This window comes from Photinus pyralis, unplaced genomic scaffold, assembly GCF_008802855.1.
Source record: "Photinus pyralis isolate 1611_PpyrPB1 unplaced genomic scaffold, Ppyr1.3 Ppyr1.4_LG6, whole genome shotgun sequence".
In the NCBI taxonomy this organism is placed as follows: domain Eukaryota; kingdom Metazoa; phylum Arthropoda; class Insecta; order Coleoptera; family Lampyridae; genus Photinus; species Photinus pyralis.
The window spans coordinates 14,074,252-14,098,354 of NW_022170663.1; the positions used below are offsets into that span (position 1 = coordinate 14,074,252).

At 34.9% G+C, this 24,103-nt stretch overlaps 6 long non-coding RNA genes across 6 annotated transcripts; 3 read left to right on the forward strand and 3 right to left on the reverse strand.

The window, feature by feature from the left end:
- Positions 1-529: 529 nt before the first annotated feature.
- On the reverse strand, positions 530-976 carry LOC116174722. Its single transcript, XR_004146154.1, has 2 exons — positions 865-976; positions 530-810 (listed from the first exon to the last, which is right to left on the reverse strand). It is a non-coding gene; the product is annotated as an uncharacterized LOC116174722 (long non-coding RNA).
- Positions 977-6,307: 5,331 nt separating this feature from the next.
- LOC116174687 lies at positions 6,308-6,857 on the forward strand. Its single transcript, XR_004146143.1, has 2 exons — positions 6,308-6,566; positions 6,620-6,857. It is a non-coding gene; the product is annotated as an uncharacterized LOC116174687 (long non-coding RNA).
- A 7,852-nt stretch (positions 6,858-14,709) lies between these two features.
- On the forward strand, positions 14,710-15,355 carry LOC116173031. Its single transcript, XR_004145837.1, has 2 exons — positions 14,710-14,867; positions 14,914-15,355. It is a non-coding gene; the product is annotated as an uncharacterized LOC116173031 (long non-coding RNA).
- A 3,223-nt stretch (positions 15,356-18,578) lies between these two features.
- Positions 18,579-19,004, reverse strand: LOC116174902. The gene is made up of 2 exons (XR_004146193.1): positions 18,909-19,004; positions 18,579-18,859 (listed from the first exon to the last, which is right to left on the reverse strand). It is a non-coding gene; the product is annotated as an uncharacterized LOC116174902 (long non-coding RNA).
- Positions 19,005-20,419: 1,415 nt separating this feature from the next.
- Positions 20,420-20,785, forward strand: LOC116174903. Its single transcript, XR_004146194.1, has 2 exons — positions 20,420-20,512; positions 20,565-20,785. It is a non-coding gene; the product is annotated as an uncharacterized LOC116174903 (long non-coding RNA).
- A 2,343-nt stretch (positions 20,786-23,128) lies between these two features.
- LOC116174788 lies at positions 23,129-23,720 on the reverse strand. The gene is made up of 2 exons (XR_004146166.1): positions 23,586-23,720; positions 23,129-23,534 (listed from the first exon to the last, which is right to left on the reverse strand). It is a non-coding gene; the product is annotated as an uncharacterized LOC116174788 (long non-coding RNA).
- Positions 23,721-24,103: the final 383 nt, after the last annotated feature.

A 24,103-nucleotide genomic window follows, 5' to 3' on the forward strand; every position in this document is an offset into this window, starting at 1 on the left:
CGTCGACATTTGATGAAATTTTGAAATGTTCAAAAAACGGCTATCGCAATAGCTACCTAGCACATGTGCTAGGAAGCTAAAAATGTACCATTTTTACGCCCTACTTTGTGGGCGCACCCTATATAATTCTAAATATTTTTAAAATGTGGAGAATATTCAACCATATCATAATACAAAAGCACTCTACCGAAAAATCTTATCTTCAAGGCATTAAGTTACTCCGCGCAATGTTGACTCACCGTGTACACAGTGCTTCAACTATTCCTTGCATCTGCACAAAATAACGAAACAAAGCACAGTTCTCAGAAGACATCGACCTCGAAAACTGAGAATTTTTGACACTTTTTGACACGGTATAATTAGCTTGGTCGCTGTATATATTCCAACAAAGAAACTTTGTTCTTTAGGTAAATTCGCCCTAGGAACATTTCTTGTCTCTTCTGTAATATTAATATTTTCGATTGGAAATGAGGTGGACATTTTATGATATTTTTGTTGAGGTGGTTCAATTCGATATTAAACTTTGACAATCATTTCAAGAACATTTATTCAAAAATATAGGAAATATTTATTGGGTAAGCTGATATTGTACAAAACGTGTCAAACAATTGTGAAATTTACTCGTCAATTTTAGTAGATGTATCTTCCATATGGGTAAGCACCATAAGCTCCATAAGGGTAACCAGCGTAGCCGCTGTATGCGCTGTATCCCAATGAGTATGGATAGGCACCATAAAATTGGGGTTTCGCTTCTGCCTCGGGCTGAGGAGCGGCCATGCTGACGGCGAAGAGGGCGACGAACAATAATAACTAAACAGATTAACAAATTAAAATTAAGTAACAAAATGCAATTGAGGTACTTACGTATTTGAACATTTTGGCTGGTTTCGTTTGCTTTCAAAGTAAACTATGCCAGTCGATCTAATTCGGTCGTATTTTATACCATCTCGCCCAAATGATATACACACCCGTTTGCCTTCGATACATAAACAATAGAAAATTAGCATTGTTTATAAAATTAATTAATTACAGGTCCTGTTTGACCATATTCGCACAAGCTCCTATTTTGTATTTGCATTTTTGCATTGTATTGTATTTTCATTCTAGCTTTACGGGAAATAATTTGGAAAAAACGATTAGTGGCAAGTTTTACACTTGTCCAATGGAATCTCGCGTGATAGAACTGTTAAATCAAAACGTCAATATCGGTAGATGATCATTCTTTTGCAATTACTTCCATTTCCTCATACCTGAACCGTTGGAAAATGAAAATAAAACCCTTCAAAGATAAAACAGAATTGTTTTCTCAGTTATAATCGTTTTCATTATATCTGCTAGGTTCCTTGACCCTCACACATATGACATATCTACCTAAAATTGAAAAAAGCTTACCCTGTGCATAATAAATAAGTAAATAAGTTTCTTTATTTCCATTAATACAAATAAGTTTTAGAATTTCCAAAAATTACTTTTAATTGGATTGTGGTCAGAAGAAAAGGCCCAGAATAAACGAGTTATGCTGCCAATTGCCATGCGATGGTAGTATAAATTCAACAAAAAGTTTGTTATATACCTATACCTATAGGTACTAATTTGTAACTTGCTCAATTTTTTTTTTGCTAAAATAATTACGATGGATTAATTTGGAACAACCGAACAGCGTGTGCAAAGTACAATCTTAATTAAATTACACAGGCTAATTTTTTCTTCAATTTTAATTATTTAAAATAAAGCAATATTGAAGGTTACTAAACACATTTCACAATTTGCTTATCAATTTTCTAGAATATCCTGTGTCAGAGGAAGACCACTATAGGCTATAGGCATTCTAGAAACGGTAGATAAATACAAATTTGGTAAATGGGAGAAAAACCCTTAAAAAATTTTTTGGTTTTTGAAATGTTTTGAAAAAACCGGATTTTTCGATGTTACGAACTGGCGTTAATATTTGACCTAGAACAAAACTCCTGACACTTCTCCACAGCAAATGTTCTTTAAGGTGGAGTTGTTAGTTTTAATCCGACGTTTCGTCTTTGCGAATCCATCATCAACTTTATTTTTTATATACGACTTTGATATTCCAATATCATATTTTTAAAGCCCTTTAATTCTGAATGATTAAATAACACGTTGTATTTTACAAAAACAAAAATGCATCCGTACAAATACCGAATTTTTCAAGGACAGGTGAATAATGACATTTTCAATAGACGAAAAATGTCCACTATTGATCAGAAATCAATCCGCCCTTTAAACAGATCGTCGAGGCATCAACACCGTTTTGCTTTTGTTATATGAGTTGGTATTTTCAATACAAGGATTGTAGTATTTCCCACCATACTTTAACATCAGAGCTCTACTTACATTTAGGTACTGCAAAAGGGTTTAGATACATCACAATGGTGCACCCGCACATAATTATATTCTCGGGAATATCTTTCAATGAGATATACAGAAAAATTAATTAACGTAACATTTGGGAACACCCTGTCGTTCACCAGATATAACCACGCTTGGTTTCTTCGTATGGGGTTCATTAAGAATCTTGTTTACCAGGAAAATTTTTAACATAAGTCAGCAGGTTAGTTCTTGGAGCATTTACTAACATTACTTCACAAATGCTGAGTACGGTGTTAGAATCGACGGTTCGAAGGTATAATGTTTTATTCAAATTCAAATTCGTTGCTATATTTTTAATTCGTATATCTTCTGTTAATTTAATTTGATTTTAATTCTATTCACTTATCGGATCGCTACTAAATACGTAGATGATATGAACAGTAAATTGTGCTGATTATTTATTTTAAATGAATCCTTTTACGGATCCGTAATACGAATTTTCTTAACGAAACCACCCGAAAGAAAAGTTTAGCCGCAATTAAACCATAAAACGCTATACATCTTTGAATTCAGAATAAAAATAGAATTATGAATATGATATCGAAAAATTAGGGCCGTAGTTGATGATGGTTCCGCACAGACGAAACGTCGGATTTAAAAACAAACAACGCCACCTTAAAGAGAAAAAAAGTTGCTATGGTAAAGTGGGTTTTCTCTAGGTCAAATATTAACCCCAGAAAAAATAGGTACTTCATAAAATCGAAAAATCCGATTATTTCAGAACATCAAGAGCAAAAAAAATGTTTCAGGGATCTCTACACGCTTCTTAGACTTTTGATTGCGGAACTTTTCCCCATTTAACAAAATTTCTATCTCTCTTCTTATCTCGGACACAACGTATATTCTGTGTTACATAGGCAAATGTATAAAGTTTTCACCTTTGCAATACACAATTCTTACTGAATGTTCTTAAAGTTGTTTTTTAATCTGGGGGCCTATGTGTCATCATTTCCAATCTAGCCCACTTTTTCGACACTTTCCACGTGTTTTGTCCCCAAATGGACGGCAATCGGAATCAGTCGATCTTAGCACAAAATTGTAACGCCAAATTGAATATTCCTATTGTAACAGGAGTTTTTTGATGGGGTTGGAATTTTATTTCGTTATGGAAGCTGGGGATTAAGCAGAGTGGTTTTATTCGATATTGGAGTTTTGAATAATTTCAAAATGAATTAAGCGCACTTTGTTTGTGTTAGTCGAAGGGTTGCATTATGCGGTATGAAAATTTACTGAAAACTGTGTGGGGCTGCATAAGTAAAATTAGCTCAAGTTCATGCGAAGTAGCTTGAATACAGGCGTACAGCTTAGTTACGTCCTGTTATTGACAAGACTGTACAATTTTTTCAAAGGGGTTTGAAGAGTTAGCAAATTGGAAACCGAGGAATTTTCAATTCACTGTGAGGCATCACGTCAAAGTTATTAAAATACAGATATGCGCGCACTTCGACCTTGAGTTGCGCGCATGCGCCAACTCCAAAGGTCATTTGAACTACTGCGCATGCACCAAGTGACAGGAGGTCATCATGATTGTTGGGTTGTTGTCTAAACTAATGTCACTGAAAGGTCGTCATGGTTGTTGTCCAAAAAAACTAGGGTTCTTGCCTGAACTAATATCATTTAAGGTCATCGTGGTTGTTGTCCAAAATGGTTAGGGTTCGTGCATGAACTAATGCCACTAAAGGTCATCGTGGTTGTTGTCTAAACTCAAGTCGATCATGGTTATTGTCTAAACTAAGCGGTAGAGTTCTTGCCTGAACTAATGTTGCTCATGATCAAACATAAACGCGAATTCTGTACGCTGCTTGCAAGGTCGGAGGCATTATTCGAGGAATATAAAGATCAAAGAATGTATCCCAGGAATAATATCCATACAGGCAGTCATGTGAAAAGTAACTATACTGCATTCATTATAAGAAGGTAGTAGATGGCGCTGTGTTTGAAGATAAACACACACCGGAAAAATATAAAACGGCACCAAATTATTGTAAAGTAGAAATATTCAGCACTGCGAACAGAAATAAACCTTTGACAATAACAGCTAATGACATTTCGCAGTTTAATTGGCAACATAAACTACCACCTTACAAAATTCACCAGTCGTTTTATGTTTCATTGTAATACTGACTCATGTTTTAACCAATCACAGTGAAGGTCAAAGCTTCCCTATGCTTTCTACCCTACCTTCTTAAAATGAATACAGTATAGGATTACAAGCAGGCAATCTATAATAATTTTCCATTGTTTATTTAAGAGAATATTTACATTACTAAAATAGGACATGACCACGTCGGGATACTGGACGTATCAACAAGCCAAAAATTGATTTGCTCGCAGGCTGTAGACGTAGAGAAAGGCGGATATTAATTGATAATTTCAATATTTTCATTTGACATATTTATTTTTCATCGTGGAGTTTTCAGTTAAAAAGTAAATAAGTCCATTTTGCTGAAGGAATTGGAACAAGCTAATTTTTAATAAGGTGGGGCGTGGATAAATTTTGAAAAAAAATTTCACACTATCGTAAACATTCAAAATTTAAATAAAACGTTTATAGGTTTGTCCACCCTCAAATGTAACCCTTGTTACACTATTTATAAGCCAATTTACTAATGCTTTATTTTCTTATTATGCGTCCCATTCCATTGGGTTGTTTCCTCTAATGCTTTAATTTTACTAGTATAATTAATAAGATTAAGATCAGTGCAATTTTCTTCCGGTTTCGTAGGTTCTCTTTATCGTTATATTTACCCGAAGTTTGTATACTATGGCCGCTGAACGTAATCATGTTTTACTTTTTATAATTTTTATAATTTACTCAGTTCCGTGGTACCTATATGCAATATGCTTTGCACTTTCTCTGATGTAGTTGCAATAAAAGCAGTTTAAAATGATCGATTTCGCGAGTAACATAACTCAAAATAGACTAGAGCCTCCACATCTTCACTATAGCAGAAAGTGAAATCTCGTCTATAGCTGTTTTAATATTGCTCTCAACGGAACAGCCTGCGTATTTTTTTAAAAAATGCGGTAAAAAATTCACAAGCGAGGTATTCTCCGGTAATTTATTATAAAAGAGCTCCTACAGTCTTTATATGGTATCGCATACAATTAAACAAACTGAAAATGATCGAATCACTGAATTGGTTTCCAATAAAATCCAGAAAAATTTAGGAAAAAGGATGAGTTTCTGTAGTGGTGTCATGGTTTACCAAGAAAACGTATTGTTGGCATACATTTTTGATAATTCAAACTTCTACTTCTTAGGATAAATGGTTCATAATGAGGACAATGCTATAAAATAAAAGAACTTAGACCTAAGCTAAGTCTCCATATCCAAACTTAAAAAAAATGAAAATTATAATCGGAAAAAATCGAAAACTTTCACTATGGATAAAAGTGCCCTTGTAATTACTTCAAATGTAATCCTTTGTGTGGTTTAAATCAGCAATTTACTATTAATAAGTATCTACTGCATCATATATGATATAGCTATCCAGTTTCGTTTCAACTAAGGTATCATTCGACCTCCACTCCAAATTTAAATGGAAAGACTTTACATTTGAGCCCTGCTTGTCTGTGAACAAACATTATGACACAAACCATGCATAAGCAATGCAGTCTTAAATGCTTGGTATTTTCGGGTGTGAATTCACTTGCTGATGTAAAATTGTACAAATCCTCGTATAAATGTGTATTGGCTATGAGCGACTCACTTCACAAATCCGTAAAATTCAATGTTTATTTTACATAGAATTAGACCTCCGAAGTGTTCAAGGTTCATAAGATACGGATTCATATATTAATATTTTAATAATTTGCCGAATTTGTCACATTTGCATAATTAATGTTGATGAATTAGTAGTCGTAAGTCGTAACACGATTATTAATATTTGCGCGGATACTTCTGACGGTAGGCTTGAACGAGATGACTATAATTGATTAGCTATGTCACGTTCCCAAATATAGCATCGCCTTATCATTGATTATTGAACAGGAAGTGATGTTGATTTGACAAATTAGATATTTTAATTTGTCCCGGATCCATCGTGAAGGATACGTACGCAATAATTTAAGGTAGGCGCAAACCAGTCGGGTATAAAAGCGACTCAGATTAGAGCAATTGGCATAGTTTACTCTCGTAGCAAACCGACAAAATGTTCAAATTGGTAAGTGTTCAATTTTACCCCCGAGTGCAGATTTTTAAGAAAATTTGTTTCAGTTGTTCTTATTCGCCCTCGTCTTCGCTGCAAGCATGGCGGCCCCAGCGCCGGAACCCAAGCCGCAAATTCTCAGCGCGTATGGTGCTTATCCATACTCTTTGGGATATAACCATCTTGCCTACCCGTACTACGGGGGATACTATGGCAGTGCTCTCTACGGCGCGGGATATTACCTGTAAATTTTTGTGTTGAATTACGCTAACAACTGTAGTTAATAAATCATAAATGGAAGGGGTGTAATATGTTTCATTAGGACAGTAACTAACTTTCAATCGGCTGTAGGTTGAATTCACTCTCATTATTGATAATTGTTCGTTTGATCTCCTCCTTCTATTAACTTGCGAATCGGTTCGACTGTGAGAAGCATTTTTAAAAAAGGCAGTCTAGACTCTGTCTTTTTTAACACAATTGGATACCTTTGATACCGAATTTGTGCATAAAATCAATTAGCCGGCCAATTTGGAAAGCTATTTGTAAAAAAATACACCTCGATCCCTTGCTTTAGTTAACATTTTGTCTTACATTGTGGGGGCTGGAAAGATTATTAATAACATCCCACTTTCTGTGCGTATATCTGTCTTTTCGAGTTCTGTTGTTAATCGGTAGCTTAAATGAGCAAATTCAGAACATCCTGATAGAATTCGTTCTTTGTACTGCATTTGCTACAACGTTGGTCTAGGTAAACTTATGGAAAGAAGTATGCCTAAAACGCGAAAAACCAGGGTTGCCTCCTTTGTTGAACACAAATGCTTACCGCTAATCACCCTTTACTTGGTAACAATGGACGTGGTTAATGGAAGATCACCAAAAGCACGAATCATATTAGTCGGATATGAATATCTTTCTGCTACATTTAATTGGTGTGTTAGTGTTTAAAAAAAATTATATTTACGTTGCCTACCTTGAATAAAGCAACCATGAATACCTTAATGCATACTTATCAAAGCAAAATTCACTTCTTTAATTGTGTTATCTTTCAGTTTATTCTAGTTTCTTTCCTGGTTGTTACTTTAGCGCACCATCACAATAAAGACAGAGTACAACTACCAGTACAACTGAATCAACCATCGAAACAACAACCGATACGACTTCAGGTATTTAATAATCTTGGAATTCTTTTGATTTTCAAAACTCTGATCCTATGGATGCTCGTTTCACCCAACTATTTCGATTGTTATAATTGTTCAGGTTCTTCAGATTCTTCCAGTTTTTCATATTATTCAAATTCTTATGATTTTTTCAATTCATCTAATTTTTCTGATTTCTTTTAACTGTTTGAGTTCTTTTAATTATTCGAAAATATGCAATTGCACATGCAAAAAATTAATATACGTGTGACATTAATTTTTAAATATCAGAAACGATACCAGAAGCCACATAAAGAAGTGTATAGTGACGTATGGACTTTGTTATAACCACGTTGAAGCTGAGGTAGTGAGGAATAAATTATGTTTTATGGGAATTCCTTTTTTTCCAATTTTTGCAATATAAAAAGTAGGGTCCATTTGGAATGAGGACAAAAACCCCATTGTAATGTATTGCATAATGATTTTTTTTTATGTTAACATTTGCAATCAATTTGGAAACAGTAACATGTTTGGATAGAGAATGAAGAGACTTTTCAAACGATATATCACATGTCCCCTACTTCCCATTTAAAAATTCAAGTTCTAACTGTCACTCGAAGGGGGTTGAAGGTTGAGATTGATAATAATTTAAACGTGATCTGTTTCGGGATTTTCTATAAATATGTACATAATGGCCCCATATTTACTTAGTTAAAAGATACAGCAAAATGTTTATTACAAAAGTGTCTTTATACTGATTGTTGAATAATTTTCCGTTCTCAAAATACGTATACGTGGTCAGGTAAAAGGTAAAAGTTATCGGACCTAACCTCATGTTTTTATATCAAAAACATTGTATAATTTATTATAAACAGTATTAAATTCTCTTTTAAAAAATATAGCAATAAAAAATTCAAAAAAACTGAATATGGGTTCAAAAATATTGCAAACGGATTTGTCTTGAAATTTGTTGTATTTTTGAATCCTTTTTGAATTTCTCAACTTTTTTAATTTTTGTTAATCATATTTAATTTTTTTGAATCACTTAAATCTCTTTCGAATGTCGTCCTTAATGTGTTATTTTTTTTAAATGTTGAATTTAAAAAAATCTGAATAATTATATTGAAATGTCTTCTAGTTGTTCGCTGACGATTGCAGCTTTGCTACCGAAACACTTATCTTTTGTTAAAGATTTATTATGGTTGATTGGTGATTTTTTGAAGCCAAAAACAATTTCTCTCCGAATTTTAACATAAAAATCTATTAATTTATTAGACAGTCACATCTCAATTTTCGGTAAGTCCAAGGTATTTAAATTGTTGCATACCAGAAGATTGTCGTGGAAAAAAGGGCATTTGATTTAAATCTTCTTCATCGTTTTTTTGAGTTTTGGATTCTTGCAGTGCTTCAAAACTGCAGCGTTAAGATTTTGTGGTTGTGGAACATCATTTGATTTTATAATTCCAACATTCTCTCGCCAGCGGAAAGCGATAATTTCCGTGATTTTTATGGTTGGCCGGAACAACTTGAGTTTTGCGGGAGGGGGGGGGCTCTGTATTCTTTTTCATTCACTGCAAGAGAATCTTTCTATGATTTCATACTGATTCATTAATATTTGTGTACATCAATATCAAAAATGTAATATAGGCATCATGTGCTCTTTTTAGGTCAAACTTAAAATAATAAAATGTGCAGATAAAGCGCATTTTTTTAAACCGAAATGGCTTAGTAAATAGTTGGGTTATAAAGTAGTAGCATGCTATATTTATCGATGTTTTCATATCATTCATTTTTCCGCCCTTTGTGAGTACCCTCCTCCGACACTTCTGCCGATATTGGCACTAAAAGTTTTTACGTCACCAGTAGATGTGTATCGTCCAGACGTTCCAGTTGCCCTTTATGACTACCCTCTTCGTTTTCAAGATATTCGCTTTTCAATTCATTTTGCCTTTGTGCTTTGTACTCTCCCCCCAACAAACCGTTTTCGAGATATTTTTGCGTTTAACGTTTTGACATCACCAATGAAGAATCTGAGACCAATTTGGTGGCCGTCTGGCACACCCTCAAAATATAGTCCACCTATTGCAAAAAGCGAGAGTACAGACAGACAGACCTGCAGACAGACCGACATCATCGAGATTTTGTTTGATTCGCTTTCGGAACGTGTAAAAGTGGAGGATCATTTTTTACCCCAATGCAATACCTCCCTTACTAACGTACGGTTTGTAAAAATTGTCAATTTCAGAATTATAATAGGTACCTATATATTTTCTTACAAAAGTTGCTTTATAATTATTGTTAAATAATCTTCCGTTTCCGCAATAAGCATACGAGGTCAGGTAAAAAAGTTATCGGACCTAACTCCATATATTTTAATGGGACACTCTGCAATCCAATAATACAAAGAACACAAGAAATATTTTGAAGAAAGATTCAAGTGATTGAAAAGAATTCAAGAACGATTAAAAAAATTAAGAAAATGATTTAAAACTTTTGAATTTTAATAAACCTTTTTGTAGCCTTTTTGGATCATATTAATTTTTTTTAATTATTTTAATATTTTTGGAAAAAGAATTTAATATGCTACCTTTTGAGCCTAAAATATACAGGGCCTCCATTTAAAAACTGAAGTTAGGTCTTTCAACTTTTTTAACTGACCTCGTACGCTCATTTTGAAAGAAACTTTTGTAATAAACATTTTTCTTTGTCTCTTTTAACTAAGAAAATGTTAGTTATTCTTGAATCGACATTTTTTTGATTTTTCCTCGTATCTCTTAAGCGAGCCGTATGGCGCCGTGAAGTTAAAGCTCGAGTGCAGTACTAAGGGTCCCTGGTTCGAGTTTGGGTTGGGACATGAGCACTGAGCAGCCTTGGTTGAAACCCCGCCTACTTAAGTTTAAACCAAAAGGAGTAAGTCATTTTTTAAACTCGAAACCTACGAGGAAAATGTCAATTTCTAGTGTACTTACTACTTTCGATTATACACGCGAGAAAATTCATTAATATTAATTCGACTTCGAAGGAGAAGGAGGATGAGCTATGCAAAAATTTTGAATCCCAAACGACGTTGTAGTATTGACAAATCTGGGTGTTTAAGAAAGTTTGATATTTTATCCGCGTATAGTGGAAGAAAAATTGTCTTACAAAACAAAGGTGCGCAAATTAAGTGTTGCAGAATAGATTTTGTATTGTCTTCAACAAATTACATTAATTGAAACCAAAGGAACAGTGTTGTTTCTCAATATAACGTAAAATACTTAGAGAAGATGCTCTGTGTCCATTTGCACACATACTGCACATCTTGCTTGAAAGGAAAGCTCTTATTCGTTGAAACAAAAATCTATCTCTGAAACACTTATGCGGATTTATACACTTTCTGTTTCTTTTCATGAATACTATTATACGCAGATAAAATGTCCGACCTATTTTTAAACACCCTGTGTATTTGTCGACTTCCAGGCGACGGAGCTCTATTCGGAATTGGTCCACGTTAGGAGCGTACGGTTCTCAAACTTTTCTTTATGCATCGCGGGTGTCGAAAGGGTGCAACCCTGTTGTTAATTAATTGGTTGTTTATCGATTTTTAAGTAAAAATGTTTAAAAAGTTTTTTAGTTTGTTGAATATTTTGGGAATTTGCTAATCTAAAAAAATCTTTTGTGGAACACACGGTACATAGGATAAAAACAATATTGCTTCTGATTTAATCAGTTCTTAAAAGAAAAACAAACACTTTTCTTTAAACGGAAAAAGTCACGCAGCACATTTAATGAGATGATACACCACGTTTTCACTGGAAAGTACATTGAAACTGATTCATTCGTTACTAGTGGGCGAAAGATTCAGATCCACCGTCATGGATAGTGTGGCATGTAAAATTCCAATACTTCCTTCCATTAATGACAAATCGTTGTTTCAGATCACAATTGTATGGTATTTCGTTTAACATTATTCCAGTACTATCGTAAATTAAGTAGTACCATCGATACAGATGCATATTCAAGCGCTGATGGTACAGATACCACGGATACTACAGACTTTACCGATACTACCGTGTCGAACACTACTTCGACTCCCTTTTCGCCGTAGAAAGGTTGACTTCGATATGCTCTATGATTTATTTGGTCTGTCTGGGTTGGCAAACGTCATTATTATTATATTATTGGAGTCTATTCTATGAAATGACTTGTTTTACACTAAAATTGGCGTCCATTCATTTTAAAATATGTGAGCAAACCACTTCCTCGTCTACTTAAACTAAGAAAACTATTAAACTGTTCCTATTTTAAACACTGCATCCTTATTACGCACTGTTAGAGGCTTGCTTTCCACCACAGCCGAATACAACTCGTTGAGCACCATCAGTTTTGAGCTTGGTTCCGGAAACGCATATGCGAGAAAAAACGAGACCATTAGAACCATTTGCAATTTAATGGATAAAATGAACCCAATTGATTTGTAGAGCGCCATAATTCGATTTGACGTTTGTTCGCTTATCCACCGCACGTTATATCTGGCCTTCGCGTAAGAACTTACCCACTTAACTACCTCTCGATTATCTACATAGAATTAATTAATTTGGGAAACATACGCCGCTATCTTCTACATGTTATTTGAATTAAAACTGACCCGTTTATCACTAATTAGTTTACAATTAATTTTATCTTTGACTAATTACCATATCTCTCTCTCATTTGTTATGTTGCTCACAGCTAAATGATGCAACCTGTAGTCTTTGTTTCTATTAAAAGCTTTGCATTGACGTACCCTTTTTTTCTGTTTCTAACTTTTTAGTTATTCGGAACTTTTCCGTTGTTCCAAATTTAAACATTTTTGTAAACATTGCTTTTCTAACGTTCTAGGAAACTTCATCATTCGCTACACCCCATTTTCCACTCCAGACTCCTTCGCCCTCAAAATTTTGTGTCCGTTTCCGTTTTTAGCGCATTTCCACAAAAATAAAAAAAATGCGCTATTGTGGCCACTTTGTCCGTCCGTCCGTCCGCTCGTTTTGCGACGCTACTAGTTCTTTATCTTAAGAGCTACTGTTCTACTTTTCTACTTTTTTCGCTATTTGGTTCGTTATGGTGTCGAGTCTTGTACCAAGGAAGGAATTTTTTCTGTACCGCTTACAAAAAAAGTTATTGTAAAAAAAACAAAAAACCGTTTTTTACATGTTCCATAATTTTACACTTTTGCCGTTTATTAACGATCCTAGAGATCGTTTATAATTTTGCATTGCTATCTGTCGCCTGCCGGTTGGTCTGTCCTTTGTCTGTCTGTCCATCTATCTGTCCGTGTGAACGATAACTTTGTTTAGAAATGTTCGATCGCTTTTACATCTCCGTTAGTTATGAACTGAATTGCATGAAATTCAATATGGGCATAGCTTTAGCCATATAATACGCAATGCCAAAAGTTGAATCGAATCGATTCAAAATTCACAGTGCCCTTTTCGCATCTCGACCATTTTTAAACCGAATTGCAAACTTTTTTACTTATAAAAGTATTTGAATGAAATTTGATACATAGGCACTTGGAATAAAGGAAAATCAAACGCCAATTTCAAAATTTGGTTTTGCGCATGCGCAGTGCCAACTTTTTTATTTATGGAAGAATTTAAATGGAACATTTAAGTGAAATTTGATACTTAGGCGCTTGGAACAAAGGAAAATCTAACATTAGTTTTAAAATTTAGGTTTGCGCATGCGCAGTTCCAACTTTCTTATTTAGAAAAGCATTGAAATGAAATTCTTCTCATAAACTGAAATTGAAGTAGCACGTCAACAATGGATTGCCCATGTGCAACGCTATCTTTCATATTTGTGGCCGGATTTTTACGATTTTAACAGAAGTTGCATCTTACAAATGGGAAATGAATGCAAGTGGAAATGCGCTTTATGTAAATCGTTTACGATTACTTTTTAACTTGTTACTTCTTTGTCACTTGAACTCCCTGGCTATATTTTCTCCTTTTTTTATTTTTTAAATAAATACTTTGTATCGTAATGTCATTTTATGTTCTTTGTTGTTGGTTTACTTAGTAGTGAAAAATTATGCCAACCATTACGTATACGTAAAAGGTACACATTTTCACAAGCACCCCAGTTCGAAGAGTTAAATTCTCATAAGGCCACTTATAATGTAGAACATTACCTTTGCCAAAACTGGTTCATTGACAGTAGCCTGTATAAGCTCCAACCCTTTAGCATCTAAACTTATTTAAATTTTTGCTTAAAGTATGAACAGTTTGAGAAAATCCATTGATCATCACCATCTCTCTCTGGAAAATTTAAGTAGGATCATGAAAGTAAGTCTGCAATAAACAAATATTTTCCTGGCAAGTAATTTAACACTAATTCATATTTAAGTAATTTTACTGTCATTCTTTGCAAACACGATGAGGCGATAACTCCAATTTTTCTATTCATTAGAGTTATCAAAGATTTATGATCTGTGTCTACTTTCCGCCATGTATTTTTATTTTGTCGTTAAGATTATGTGCTGCTAAAATATTGTTGTTCTTTTCCTCTGCTTTCGTTATGTTTCTAGTTACTAAGTTATATGCGTGGGTTTTTGCAAACCTGTTTCCTAGTTTTCGTTGCAAATGCTACAAAGGTTTTTTTGAAACAGTCTTAAACAAAATCTAAAATAATCATTCCCTTGTTTTCTTCTTTTGGTGGATTTTTCTTGTCCAAGCTACTTAGAAATGTTCTCATTCACCGTTTACTGTGAATAAAAGGGCTATGTTTTTTGGATTCAAAAATTTTTGTTTGTGATTATAACGCCTAACCATTCAAAATGGGTGCACTATAACCTACCTTGCCGGAGTTTATCCTCAATGACCCTCCACAAATACACTTCCCTTACCGCTTCTAGTGATTCATATTCTAAGATTGGCTAAAATGTTGATAAAATCCTAAGGATTCACTCAGGTTGTTACAGAAAACTAGGACCTTTCCGAAGACTGTCATGATAGCATTCATTAATATACAATCAAACCTAATTAACCTAATCCATTCGTTCCAGTTTGTTTTGTATGCGTTAGACAAATGACCACTGCATCAGCTAATTCATATCCAATTTAGATATAGGCTCGTTGCGGTAGGTATATAAACCTTTAATTCCAATACGTACGCTATACCACGTTCAACTTACCAAATCACGATGTTCTTCAAATTGGTAAGTGAAAATGTTTTCAATGAGAGTTTCCAAAATTACGTTTTAGCTTATTTCTCTTGTGCTCGCCGCTTTTGTTGCCGCCGCACCGGTTGCAGATCCCGGCCTTATCCTCATCGATAATAGTCCCGTTGTGATGGAAAGTGTCCCAGTCTTGTTGGATACGATGATGGTACCTAGCATTGTGTACGTCTAATTTTCCTCTGCAATTTCTAGTAGTAGATTTATAAGTAAGTCAAGCAAGGCATCATTACCAATGTAACAAATTTTGAGGGGAAATTTACATTAAATATAAGTGTGGATTGCATTTATGTAGGGTGTAGTATACTAAAAATGACAATTAGGGAGTTTAAAAATAGTAACGGGAAAAGATTCTACAAGATGACAACGTTTTTTTTAATTTCATAGTTAATGATCAATATAATCGATAACTGTATAAAAAATAAACCACTTGCTTACATTGTAAAAATCAAATATACATTGAAACGGGAGCGGTGCTCGTGGACCTTGATTGTTTTAACACCCTCTTTCCAATACACGAGTTTTCCTTTTTCATAATCCTTTTCCACGCACCTGTAAACCTCCCCTCTCGGGGCAAACATGAACAAAATTGGGTGTACACACACACACATTCAGAAAAATTCATAGACGTTTTTAGAATTTAGAAAAACCAAGCCAAGGTTGCTCTCAATGCAGCCTAGATTGTTTTGAAAAGGTTTCTAAATGAAATAAAAGCACCTTAAAAGCTTAGCCAGTGGTTAAAAACGCAGAATAGGGCCTGAAACAGAGATTAAGACAACAAAGCCATTAAGAGCTGTGTTAAATACAAACCTGATGACTCTTTATCCCAGCTTAAGTGCCTTTCATTCTATACAAAGGGCGTAAATATCTTTGGCAAAGGCCTGGAAAGTTCTGTAAATAGTCTAAGTTCTGGATAGAAAGAATGTTGGAAATAATATGTGGCATGCTTCGTAGGACCTATCGCTGGTAAAGCGGCATGAAGATTGCTATAATGTCTTGCTCTTTTACGTTCACACTGCCCGGGTAAATCTATAGCTTTCTAGAGCAACCAAGAGTTCAAAGAGTTACCTTCCTTTTTTACCAAAAATCGACTGCACCAAAATTTCTCGGGAAAACACTTTTTCTTATTAACTTTGGTGCGTAGAATCCAAAACAATTCGTACTTTTTCGATCAGACTTCTCAATCAAAAGTTATAGACAAGAAACCAATTTCGATATAAAATTCAAATGGCTGTAACTTTTGAACTAGTAGCCCAATCTTGGAACTGTTTGAAATTACGGATTCTACAGGCCACATTCTATGAGATAATTTTTTTCCGGGTCGATCCGAGACAATTTTTTCTTCGGGCCTCAAAAAAAGGCAGGTTGTAACCTTCCTTTTTTACCAAAAATCGACTGCACCAAAATTTCTCTGGAAAACACTTTTTCTTATTAATTTTCGTGCGTAGAATCCAAAACAATTCGTACTTTTTCGATCGGACCTCTCAATCAAAGGTTATAGACTAGAAATCAGTTTTGAAAGAAAATTCAAATGGCTGTAACTTTTGAACTAGTAGCCCAATCTTGGAACTGTTGGAAATTATGGATTCTACAGTCCTAATAGATTGGACAAAAGTTTCTGACGTTTTCAGCAGGACTAAATTTAGACAGAAAACCTGGCATAAAACTGAAGTAACTGACCAAAAATTAGACAAATAAATTAATTTGTTGCACTTTATTAAGCTATAGATTAATCATGAGACGTTCACATGCAGAAGTTCATTACCGCATAATCATTCTCATTCCTGAAAACTTCTTCATCACGAACCCTAACGCGCTATAGGTATAATTTATTAAGCGGCAGAGCAAAGCGATGAATGCTTTATAGGGGAGTTGATGGTGTCCGTATGTCCGTCTGTTCGTGAACACGATAACTGTCAAACGCTTGGACCGATTTGGTTCAAACTTTGCACAGTACCACATGTAACAAGCCAATTGAAAATGGGTCAAATCCAATGACTCCGTGGGGTCGCACCGAGGTGCTCTGCCGCTTTTTTAAATGCTCTTTATGGGTTTATTTTCGTCTACTCTTAGTAGTTCTAGTGTTTCAGCTCGATTTTAAGACTACGAAGCACTTTCGTGGTTATTCTTACTCATTAATATTTTTGGATTCTCAACAAGGTCTGATCATGAACAAAATCCCTCTCTGTAATGATACCAACTTTAAATTGTCCTTGTTATGCATTTGGGAATAACTGTAGTAACATTGTATTACATGCTACGTAAGTACACATAATGTAAGTGCCATGCATAATAACATTCAAGTATACAGGGTGCCCATTATGTATGGAATATAGTAATATCTGGGTAAATATTGACTGTATACAAAACTTTCAATATGAAAGTTGTTTAGCATTTTATTTCCCATAATAAGGCAGCATTCCATTGTTTTTATTTCAGAAAACAAATGAATAACGAAAAACAATTGAATTTGTTTAAATAGCAATGCACACTTTCATTAGGCTCATTTGACAGAGATTTTTTTTCTCTTTTTAAGGACGTACCACGTTAGCATCCGTGTAGAAAAAATTTTTACTTCAAGCCTTTTGTGGTAGTTAATGGTGAACATTTTGCGATGAAAGCCATTTTTAAGGTTTAATAAAAAACGTACACGTTCAATTGTTTTATTTTGATGTAGGATATCTCGATTAATGTTATTGATCAAATTATAATAAATTTTTTTGAAACATGTTTTTGAATAAGGGTACTAACAAGTTATATCATCGAAAAGAGAAAAAAATCACTATCAAATGAGCCTAATGAAAAGGTGCACTGCCATTTAAAAAAATTCAATTGTTTTTCGTTAGTCATTTGTTTTCAGAAATAAAAACAACTGAACGCTGCCTTATTATGAGAAATAAAATGTTTAACAACTTTCATAGAAAAATGTTGTATACATTCGATATTTACCGATATATATATACGAAATTCCATACATAATGGGCACCCGGTATAATCATACCTTCACCTACGGTCGAATGACGTTCTCACTTATCAAAGATTGTTTTATACGAGATTGATTAATACATAATGGTGTTCCTGAGGGCTTGGCCAAAGTTTTTCCCATCGATCATTTTCTTCCTCCTTTTTTCATGTGACTTTATTACGTTCTAAATTAATAACCGTGGTTTTAGATACTAAATTTGAATGATTCTCGGCCTCTATTACTTAACTGTCAAGTTCTAGGCTGCTCCTTTCATTACTAGTCTGAAAAAAGCAATACTTCATCAAGTACCTAATTTCATTTTATTTAGGCATAACTCGTGGATCATTTTTGTCCATTTTGCGAACTGTCTATCTATGCTAATAAGGAGAATCTATGTATTTAACTTGATACAACCTGTATACCATTAAATCGTTTTACTTGGGCCAACCAACCCAAATGTCAATGAGAATGTTAGTTGTACTATGAGTTTTCCTTAAGGTTTTAATCACCCCAGCATCGAGGGAAGAACAGGATTTCAATGAAACTGCTACAAAAGCAGTGATGAAAACACAGCTTGTAACAGTGGTGCCTGAAACCGCTTCTTTTATTTTAAAAGACGAAAGTTGGGGTCATTTAAAGCGCTTTTAAGCGATTTTCCAACTTATCGTTCATACTTAAATTCAAAATAAATTGAACAGTCTGGATTAAGACACCCTTTTGCTTAAGAGTTATGGTAGGTATTAAACAGTTTAATCAAGCAGTAATATTAAGAAACATACATTATAAAAACGTTACAAAATTATTAATTAACAGCGGCGCGATCTTGCAAATTAGGTATGGCCATTGGCACAGCTTAAATCAGGACAACGGATGGTGACCAGAACGTATCCATCCAGGTAAGCGGTTGTTCGACGACCACCGATTTAAAGACGGGTTGCTCGATCAGTATGGTTTCGGGATTGGGAGCTGGAGCGGCAAACACAACCGCAAAGATGGCGACGAATACAAACTGAAAAATCACATATTTATGACTAAAAAACCATCAGTTACAAACTTACCAGTTTGAAGAACATCTTGGAGAGTACAGCGACTTTGTATGCTTAGGCTTCTACGGCGACCGGTTTATATACTCGCTGAAGGTTTGATAACAGCAGTGGGATAACGTAATTGCCTATTTAATGAACATTAAGTCATATTATTAGTCATGAGTTTTATTCTGACTTTCGAATATGGACTGAGGGGGCCTTACTGCATTTCTCAAGACATCCCTTCTGCAACGGTGCTCTGCATACTTTTTTATGTTACCTACACTTTGCTATGAAACTTGCAAGATTCCCTAAGATTTTATAGTGCAATCTCCTAGTTTTCAATCGCTTAACATTTTGAGAATGAATTCGATGGCATACGAGGGGTCGTTTTTATATTCCGGGACTAGGCATGAAAGACATCTTTAATCCAGGATAAAAATATATGGTTATGGGTGCGTAATGCGCTCCCGTTACCGTACTACCCTTATTCATATAATCAATTAGTAAAATTCCCAAAGAGTCCCAAAAAATGGTTGCCATTATTTTTTCTGCAGAAGGGGCGACTTTAAACTTCTTGAGAGAACTGGGCATCGACTCTTGTTTCGACTCACAATCATATTGATGAACCCAGGTTTTATCTCCAGTGACAAGTCGACGATAATTAGATCTGGTTCATCTCCACGCGGAGACGCATTTGGAATGGCGAAACCATTCGCGGAATCCATCTTGCACTATCCTCGTGTACAATTCCGAAAACCGTCGTTTCTGAAACTCGTGATGAAGTTGCTAATTGCCTTGCATCCTCCAGTACCAAACAGCGCCTGGTCTTTTCAGCAACATTTGAAGCGATCTCGTCAGTAGGGCGCCCTAGACGGGAATCATCATCCATTGATCCTCCACCATGGTTAAACAATTTTGATCACTCGCAAATAGTTGACTTAGAATCATCCCCGTATACAGCCAACATTTCTTCAAGAATAATTTTTGGAAGTTTTCCTTGTTTTGTAAGGAATTTTATAATAGCCCGGTACGATTAAAAACAGCATAAAGAAAAGTTGCACCAAAATTCAAAACAGCCCATTGCGGGAATATAAAAACGACCCCTCGTTACATCTTGAGAAAAACGTTGAAATAGGGTTGTGTTAAAGGGCCTTTTCGCAGCTAACTTGGTAACATAAATAACTCGTCTCGCCCAATAGCATTACATTAAGGCACTCCTTACAAGATTAGTTGTACCTTTAGCCGTTTAAATGGTTGTAAGAACGAAAAGGGGTTGGAAACCTTCTCAATATCGTTATAGATCGATGAAGAAACAATACCCTTTCTTAAGGGTTGATGCGAAAATGAGAAGGGTTGGACAAAATTATCAATTGCTCATTGACTTATTGCAATTGTGCATAGGAGTTGTCCAAATACCTACGTAAAACGATTAACGAAAATGTTAACTGATAACTGATTGAATGAAAATACCCAATAATCAACTGAAGAATATCTACGATTATTTACAATCTTAATTGATATTAAATAGGGTCACACCATTACGTTATCCCACGTTAATATTGTTTGAACAGGTATATAAACTGACTTTTCCGTTCAACTTCACAAACCACACGTCCAAGATGTACTTCAAACTGGTAAGTCCTTGTTACCATCGAAATCGGCATTTAGTAAACTTGTGACTTTCAGTTGGCACTCTTCGCACTCTTCGCTTTGGCGTTTGCCGCTCCAGCACCAAACCCCGATACCATATTTATTGAACAGCCGGCACTGAGATCGGTCGTCGTCGAACAACCACTAACTCTGATGGACACTTTTTGGTCACCGACTGTTTTCTTAATTTAACCTGCAGCTGTATCCGTACCAAATTTGTAACCGCAGTCTAATGTAATACATTTTTATTATTTGCATTGTTTTGTTATGCTATATCATCGAAAATTGTCCCTCAGTGTCTTTTAGTATTCTCAAACTCAAACGATAGGTCAAAGGATATACAACCTTGAGGAAAAACCACGGTTGGGTTTGAGTTTACGTAAAACAAGCAAAAGGGTTAATTCCTCTTTGAGGATCGTAATTTGACACTCTCATTTTTCGCAACTACAAAGCAGCAAAGTTACCGAAATTAATTGTATTGGTGGATCCATCATTATTTGGGATGTTATTATTCAAATTATTTATATTTTTTTGGGAAAGACAGGCACGAAAATTTTATTACCAACATTAAATTTTTTCGTTCGTATTTCTGGATCTATGCCACCATCTTCCACCTCTCTTCAGGTGTCGTTTACTTCACTTTTGTGTCTGCTTCATACTGCCATTCACGACGGCTGGTTTTCTTGTACAGTAAATTGGGAATGTATCATCTTTTACCCCAAATCGTTATGAAACCTTAATTTTCCTGCCTACTTTATGTAAGGAAATTTTAGTTTCCACGACAGAGGCAGCCCAGACTACTTTTCCTGCCGCCTGTCACTTTACCGGCTGCACCTGTCACATTGCTAAATGACTCCTGTCAACACTGACAGATTGACGTTAATCAAAAATTCTATATGAAAATTGAAATTTATATTAAAATACGATTTCGTGTAAAATTTAATACAAAACTCGTCAGTAAAATGACATTGCTTGACTCGAAAATTAAAGTACTCAGACTCTGCCTCGCACTTCAATATTTCCTCGCCAGTAATGTGCTATTTTCTTGACTGTTATGTAAATAAGTATAATGATTGGTTAGCGTTTGACGTAAAATCCTCTCAGTATCCCAACTTAAATCTCATAATTTATTTCTTGTCAAATTAAGAAGGATCGTCATAAGATGAAGCTGTGATTAAATTTGAGGAAAAAAACAATTTGTCCACGTTTCCATTTCCTACTGTACCATGTGTCCCATTTTGGTTGAAACTGCAGTGTATATCAGCTGTTTTTAAAGAGGGAAACTTGCGGGTTTTGCGATCCTGTGCCATTTTTTTTTAACTTTTAATACCATAAACAAAATCAATTTAGCTATTTATGTTTATTTCTGAGATACAGACGGAAAGTTTGACTCTTTGGAACGTTATCATATCTTACTGCTCATGTAATATAGAAAAAATGATGAAAACTGAATATTTTAGATATTTTTACGTAGAATCCAGTTGCGTAGTAAAAAAAAATGTGTGGAGCACCGTTTCTGAAATTTGACCCAAAGTTGGTATTTTTAAATGCAACACCCTGTATATTAATAACGTCAATTGCATTCTTTTTTCTCATTACATTGATATATCAGAACCTCTACCTTTTTTATGCGATTGATCAAGGTATCATATTTTTTAAAACTTTGAAATGGCATGCTTGACCGTCAGCGATTTTAATTGATTGATCTTAGTTAGCACGGATACAAAAAACAAAACAAAATCTCCAAATGAAACCGAAGGGAATCACCTCGTCCTTTGGACAAAAGGCGCAGAGGAAGCTACCGAGGAATGCAAGGCTTAACTAGGCAAAAATCGAAGAAATATAATCGATGAACCAATAATGAATCCAAAGTCGCCACAAATTGAAGAAGCTGATATAGAGTGCAAGTTGGATAAAATCAAGGCGGCAATACTAAAATCAGCTGAAGAGAAAGGAATAAGATCAAAGACGCCTAGGATAAATCAGGAAATGATAGCAAAGATGGAAGAGAGAAGAAGGTACAAAAACATCAACATCGAAGGAGGAAGAAACTATACGGAAAAAAGAAATTGATGAACCTAGGAAAAAGTGGTGGGAAAATCAATATAATAAAACAGAAAAGTTAGGAAAGCTCGATATTATTAACATCAGGATTAAATAGGTTACCTAGGAGTCCAGAGCTGGTTGTAACAATGATCTGGAAGACAAGAACGGAAAAATTAAAACAAATGAAAGCCAAGGAAACTAGAAGTGGAAACAGAAGGGAATAGATGGAAGGAATGAAGGAATTAACATCTCTATCTAATGATGTGTATGAATCGGAGAAATGGCCTGAAGTTTTCCTTGATGATACATCTGTCTAAAAAGAAATGGAACAAAGAAATCTGGTAGGACAGACAGCGAGTTGATAGTGAGTTGAGAGTGTTGAATAGAATCATCGAGAGGATAATGGAAGAAAATATGGCCGAAGAACAGAAGGATGGGAACAAGAGATGTGAAAGGACATGGAAAGTAGTATACTAGCTGTGACCTCATCGTGGCATATTTAAGATCATGTACTCAATTTGTGCACTAAATAAATAAATGATAAATGTATAAACTTTCAACAGACACCCTGTACTCTGACTTTTATATTTTCAGGTTTAAACAAAAAGTATGAGATAGAGATATGAAGTTGCTACCTATTATTATGTAACATTTACCTTCACAGAAACAGTTTACAAATTTACGTTCAATGATCAAGTGGTTTTGGGTATTATTTAATTATATTTGGTCTTAGAAATTATGTAGAATCATTCAATGAGTTGCATCATCTTAATATACGTAATAGTTTGGATAAACTACGTGCGGGGAATGTAGGACGCTGTAGGGCACCAGAGGTACCACCGCCGAGTGATGTGAAGTTACGATGGGTACAACGGGGCTGATCAAGGCTACATCCGGCTTGGCTTCTGGTTCAGGAGCCGGCGCGGCCAAAGCAAAGGCAAACAGTGCAACGAAAACTAACTGAAAAGTAATAATTAGCGAAAATCATACATACAGTTCGGGAACACTTACCGATTTGAACATCTTGATGTCGGTTTCTTTACCACAAAGAAAAGAGGCACGCTGCGCTTATATACAAGAGAAGCTTAACAAAAACCTCACCCAATAAATCTTTGCAAAGTGTTAGTTTGTGTCATTTTGGTATTTTGCATCGATATGTGGTGGGTATCGCCATTGGAACCCACCGGCCTTCGTATGTCATAATCCCACCAACGGTAGCAAAACTGTCAGAGTTGATTTGCGATGTTTTTAACATTTTTTTTTCAATAATTAGGTAATAGCTATTCATATTTTACAAGTGGTGTAAATATTAATAATAATTAATGGAAATTGTGAATGATTTTTCTTTTTTTTTTGTAAATTCCTAATTGGTGACCTTGCATTATTTTAAGCAAATGAAGTAATGGATCTGCAGAACGGATTTTCGATCTCTAGGAAAAGAAAAGTATAATTCATAGATTCGCACTTCAAGTTGCTTGAATATAACCATCATAAGTACTTATATCATTGAGAGTTGAGACGCATTTCTA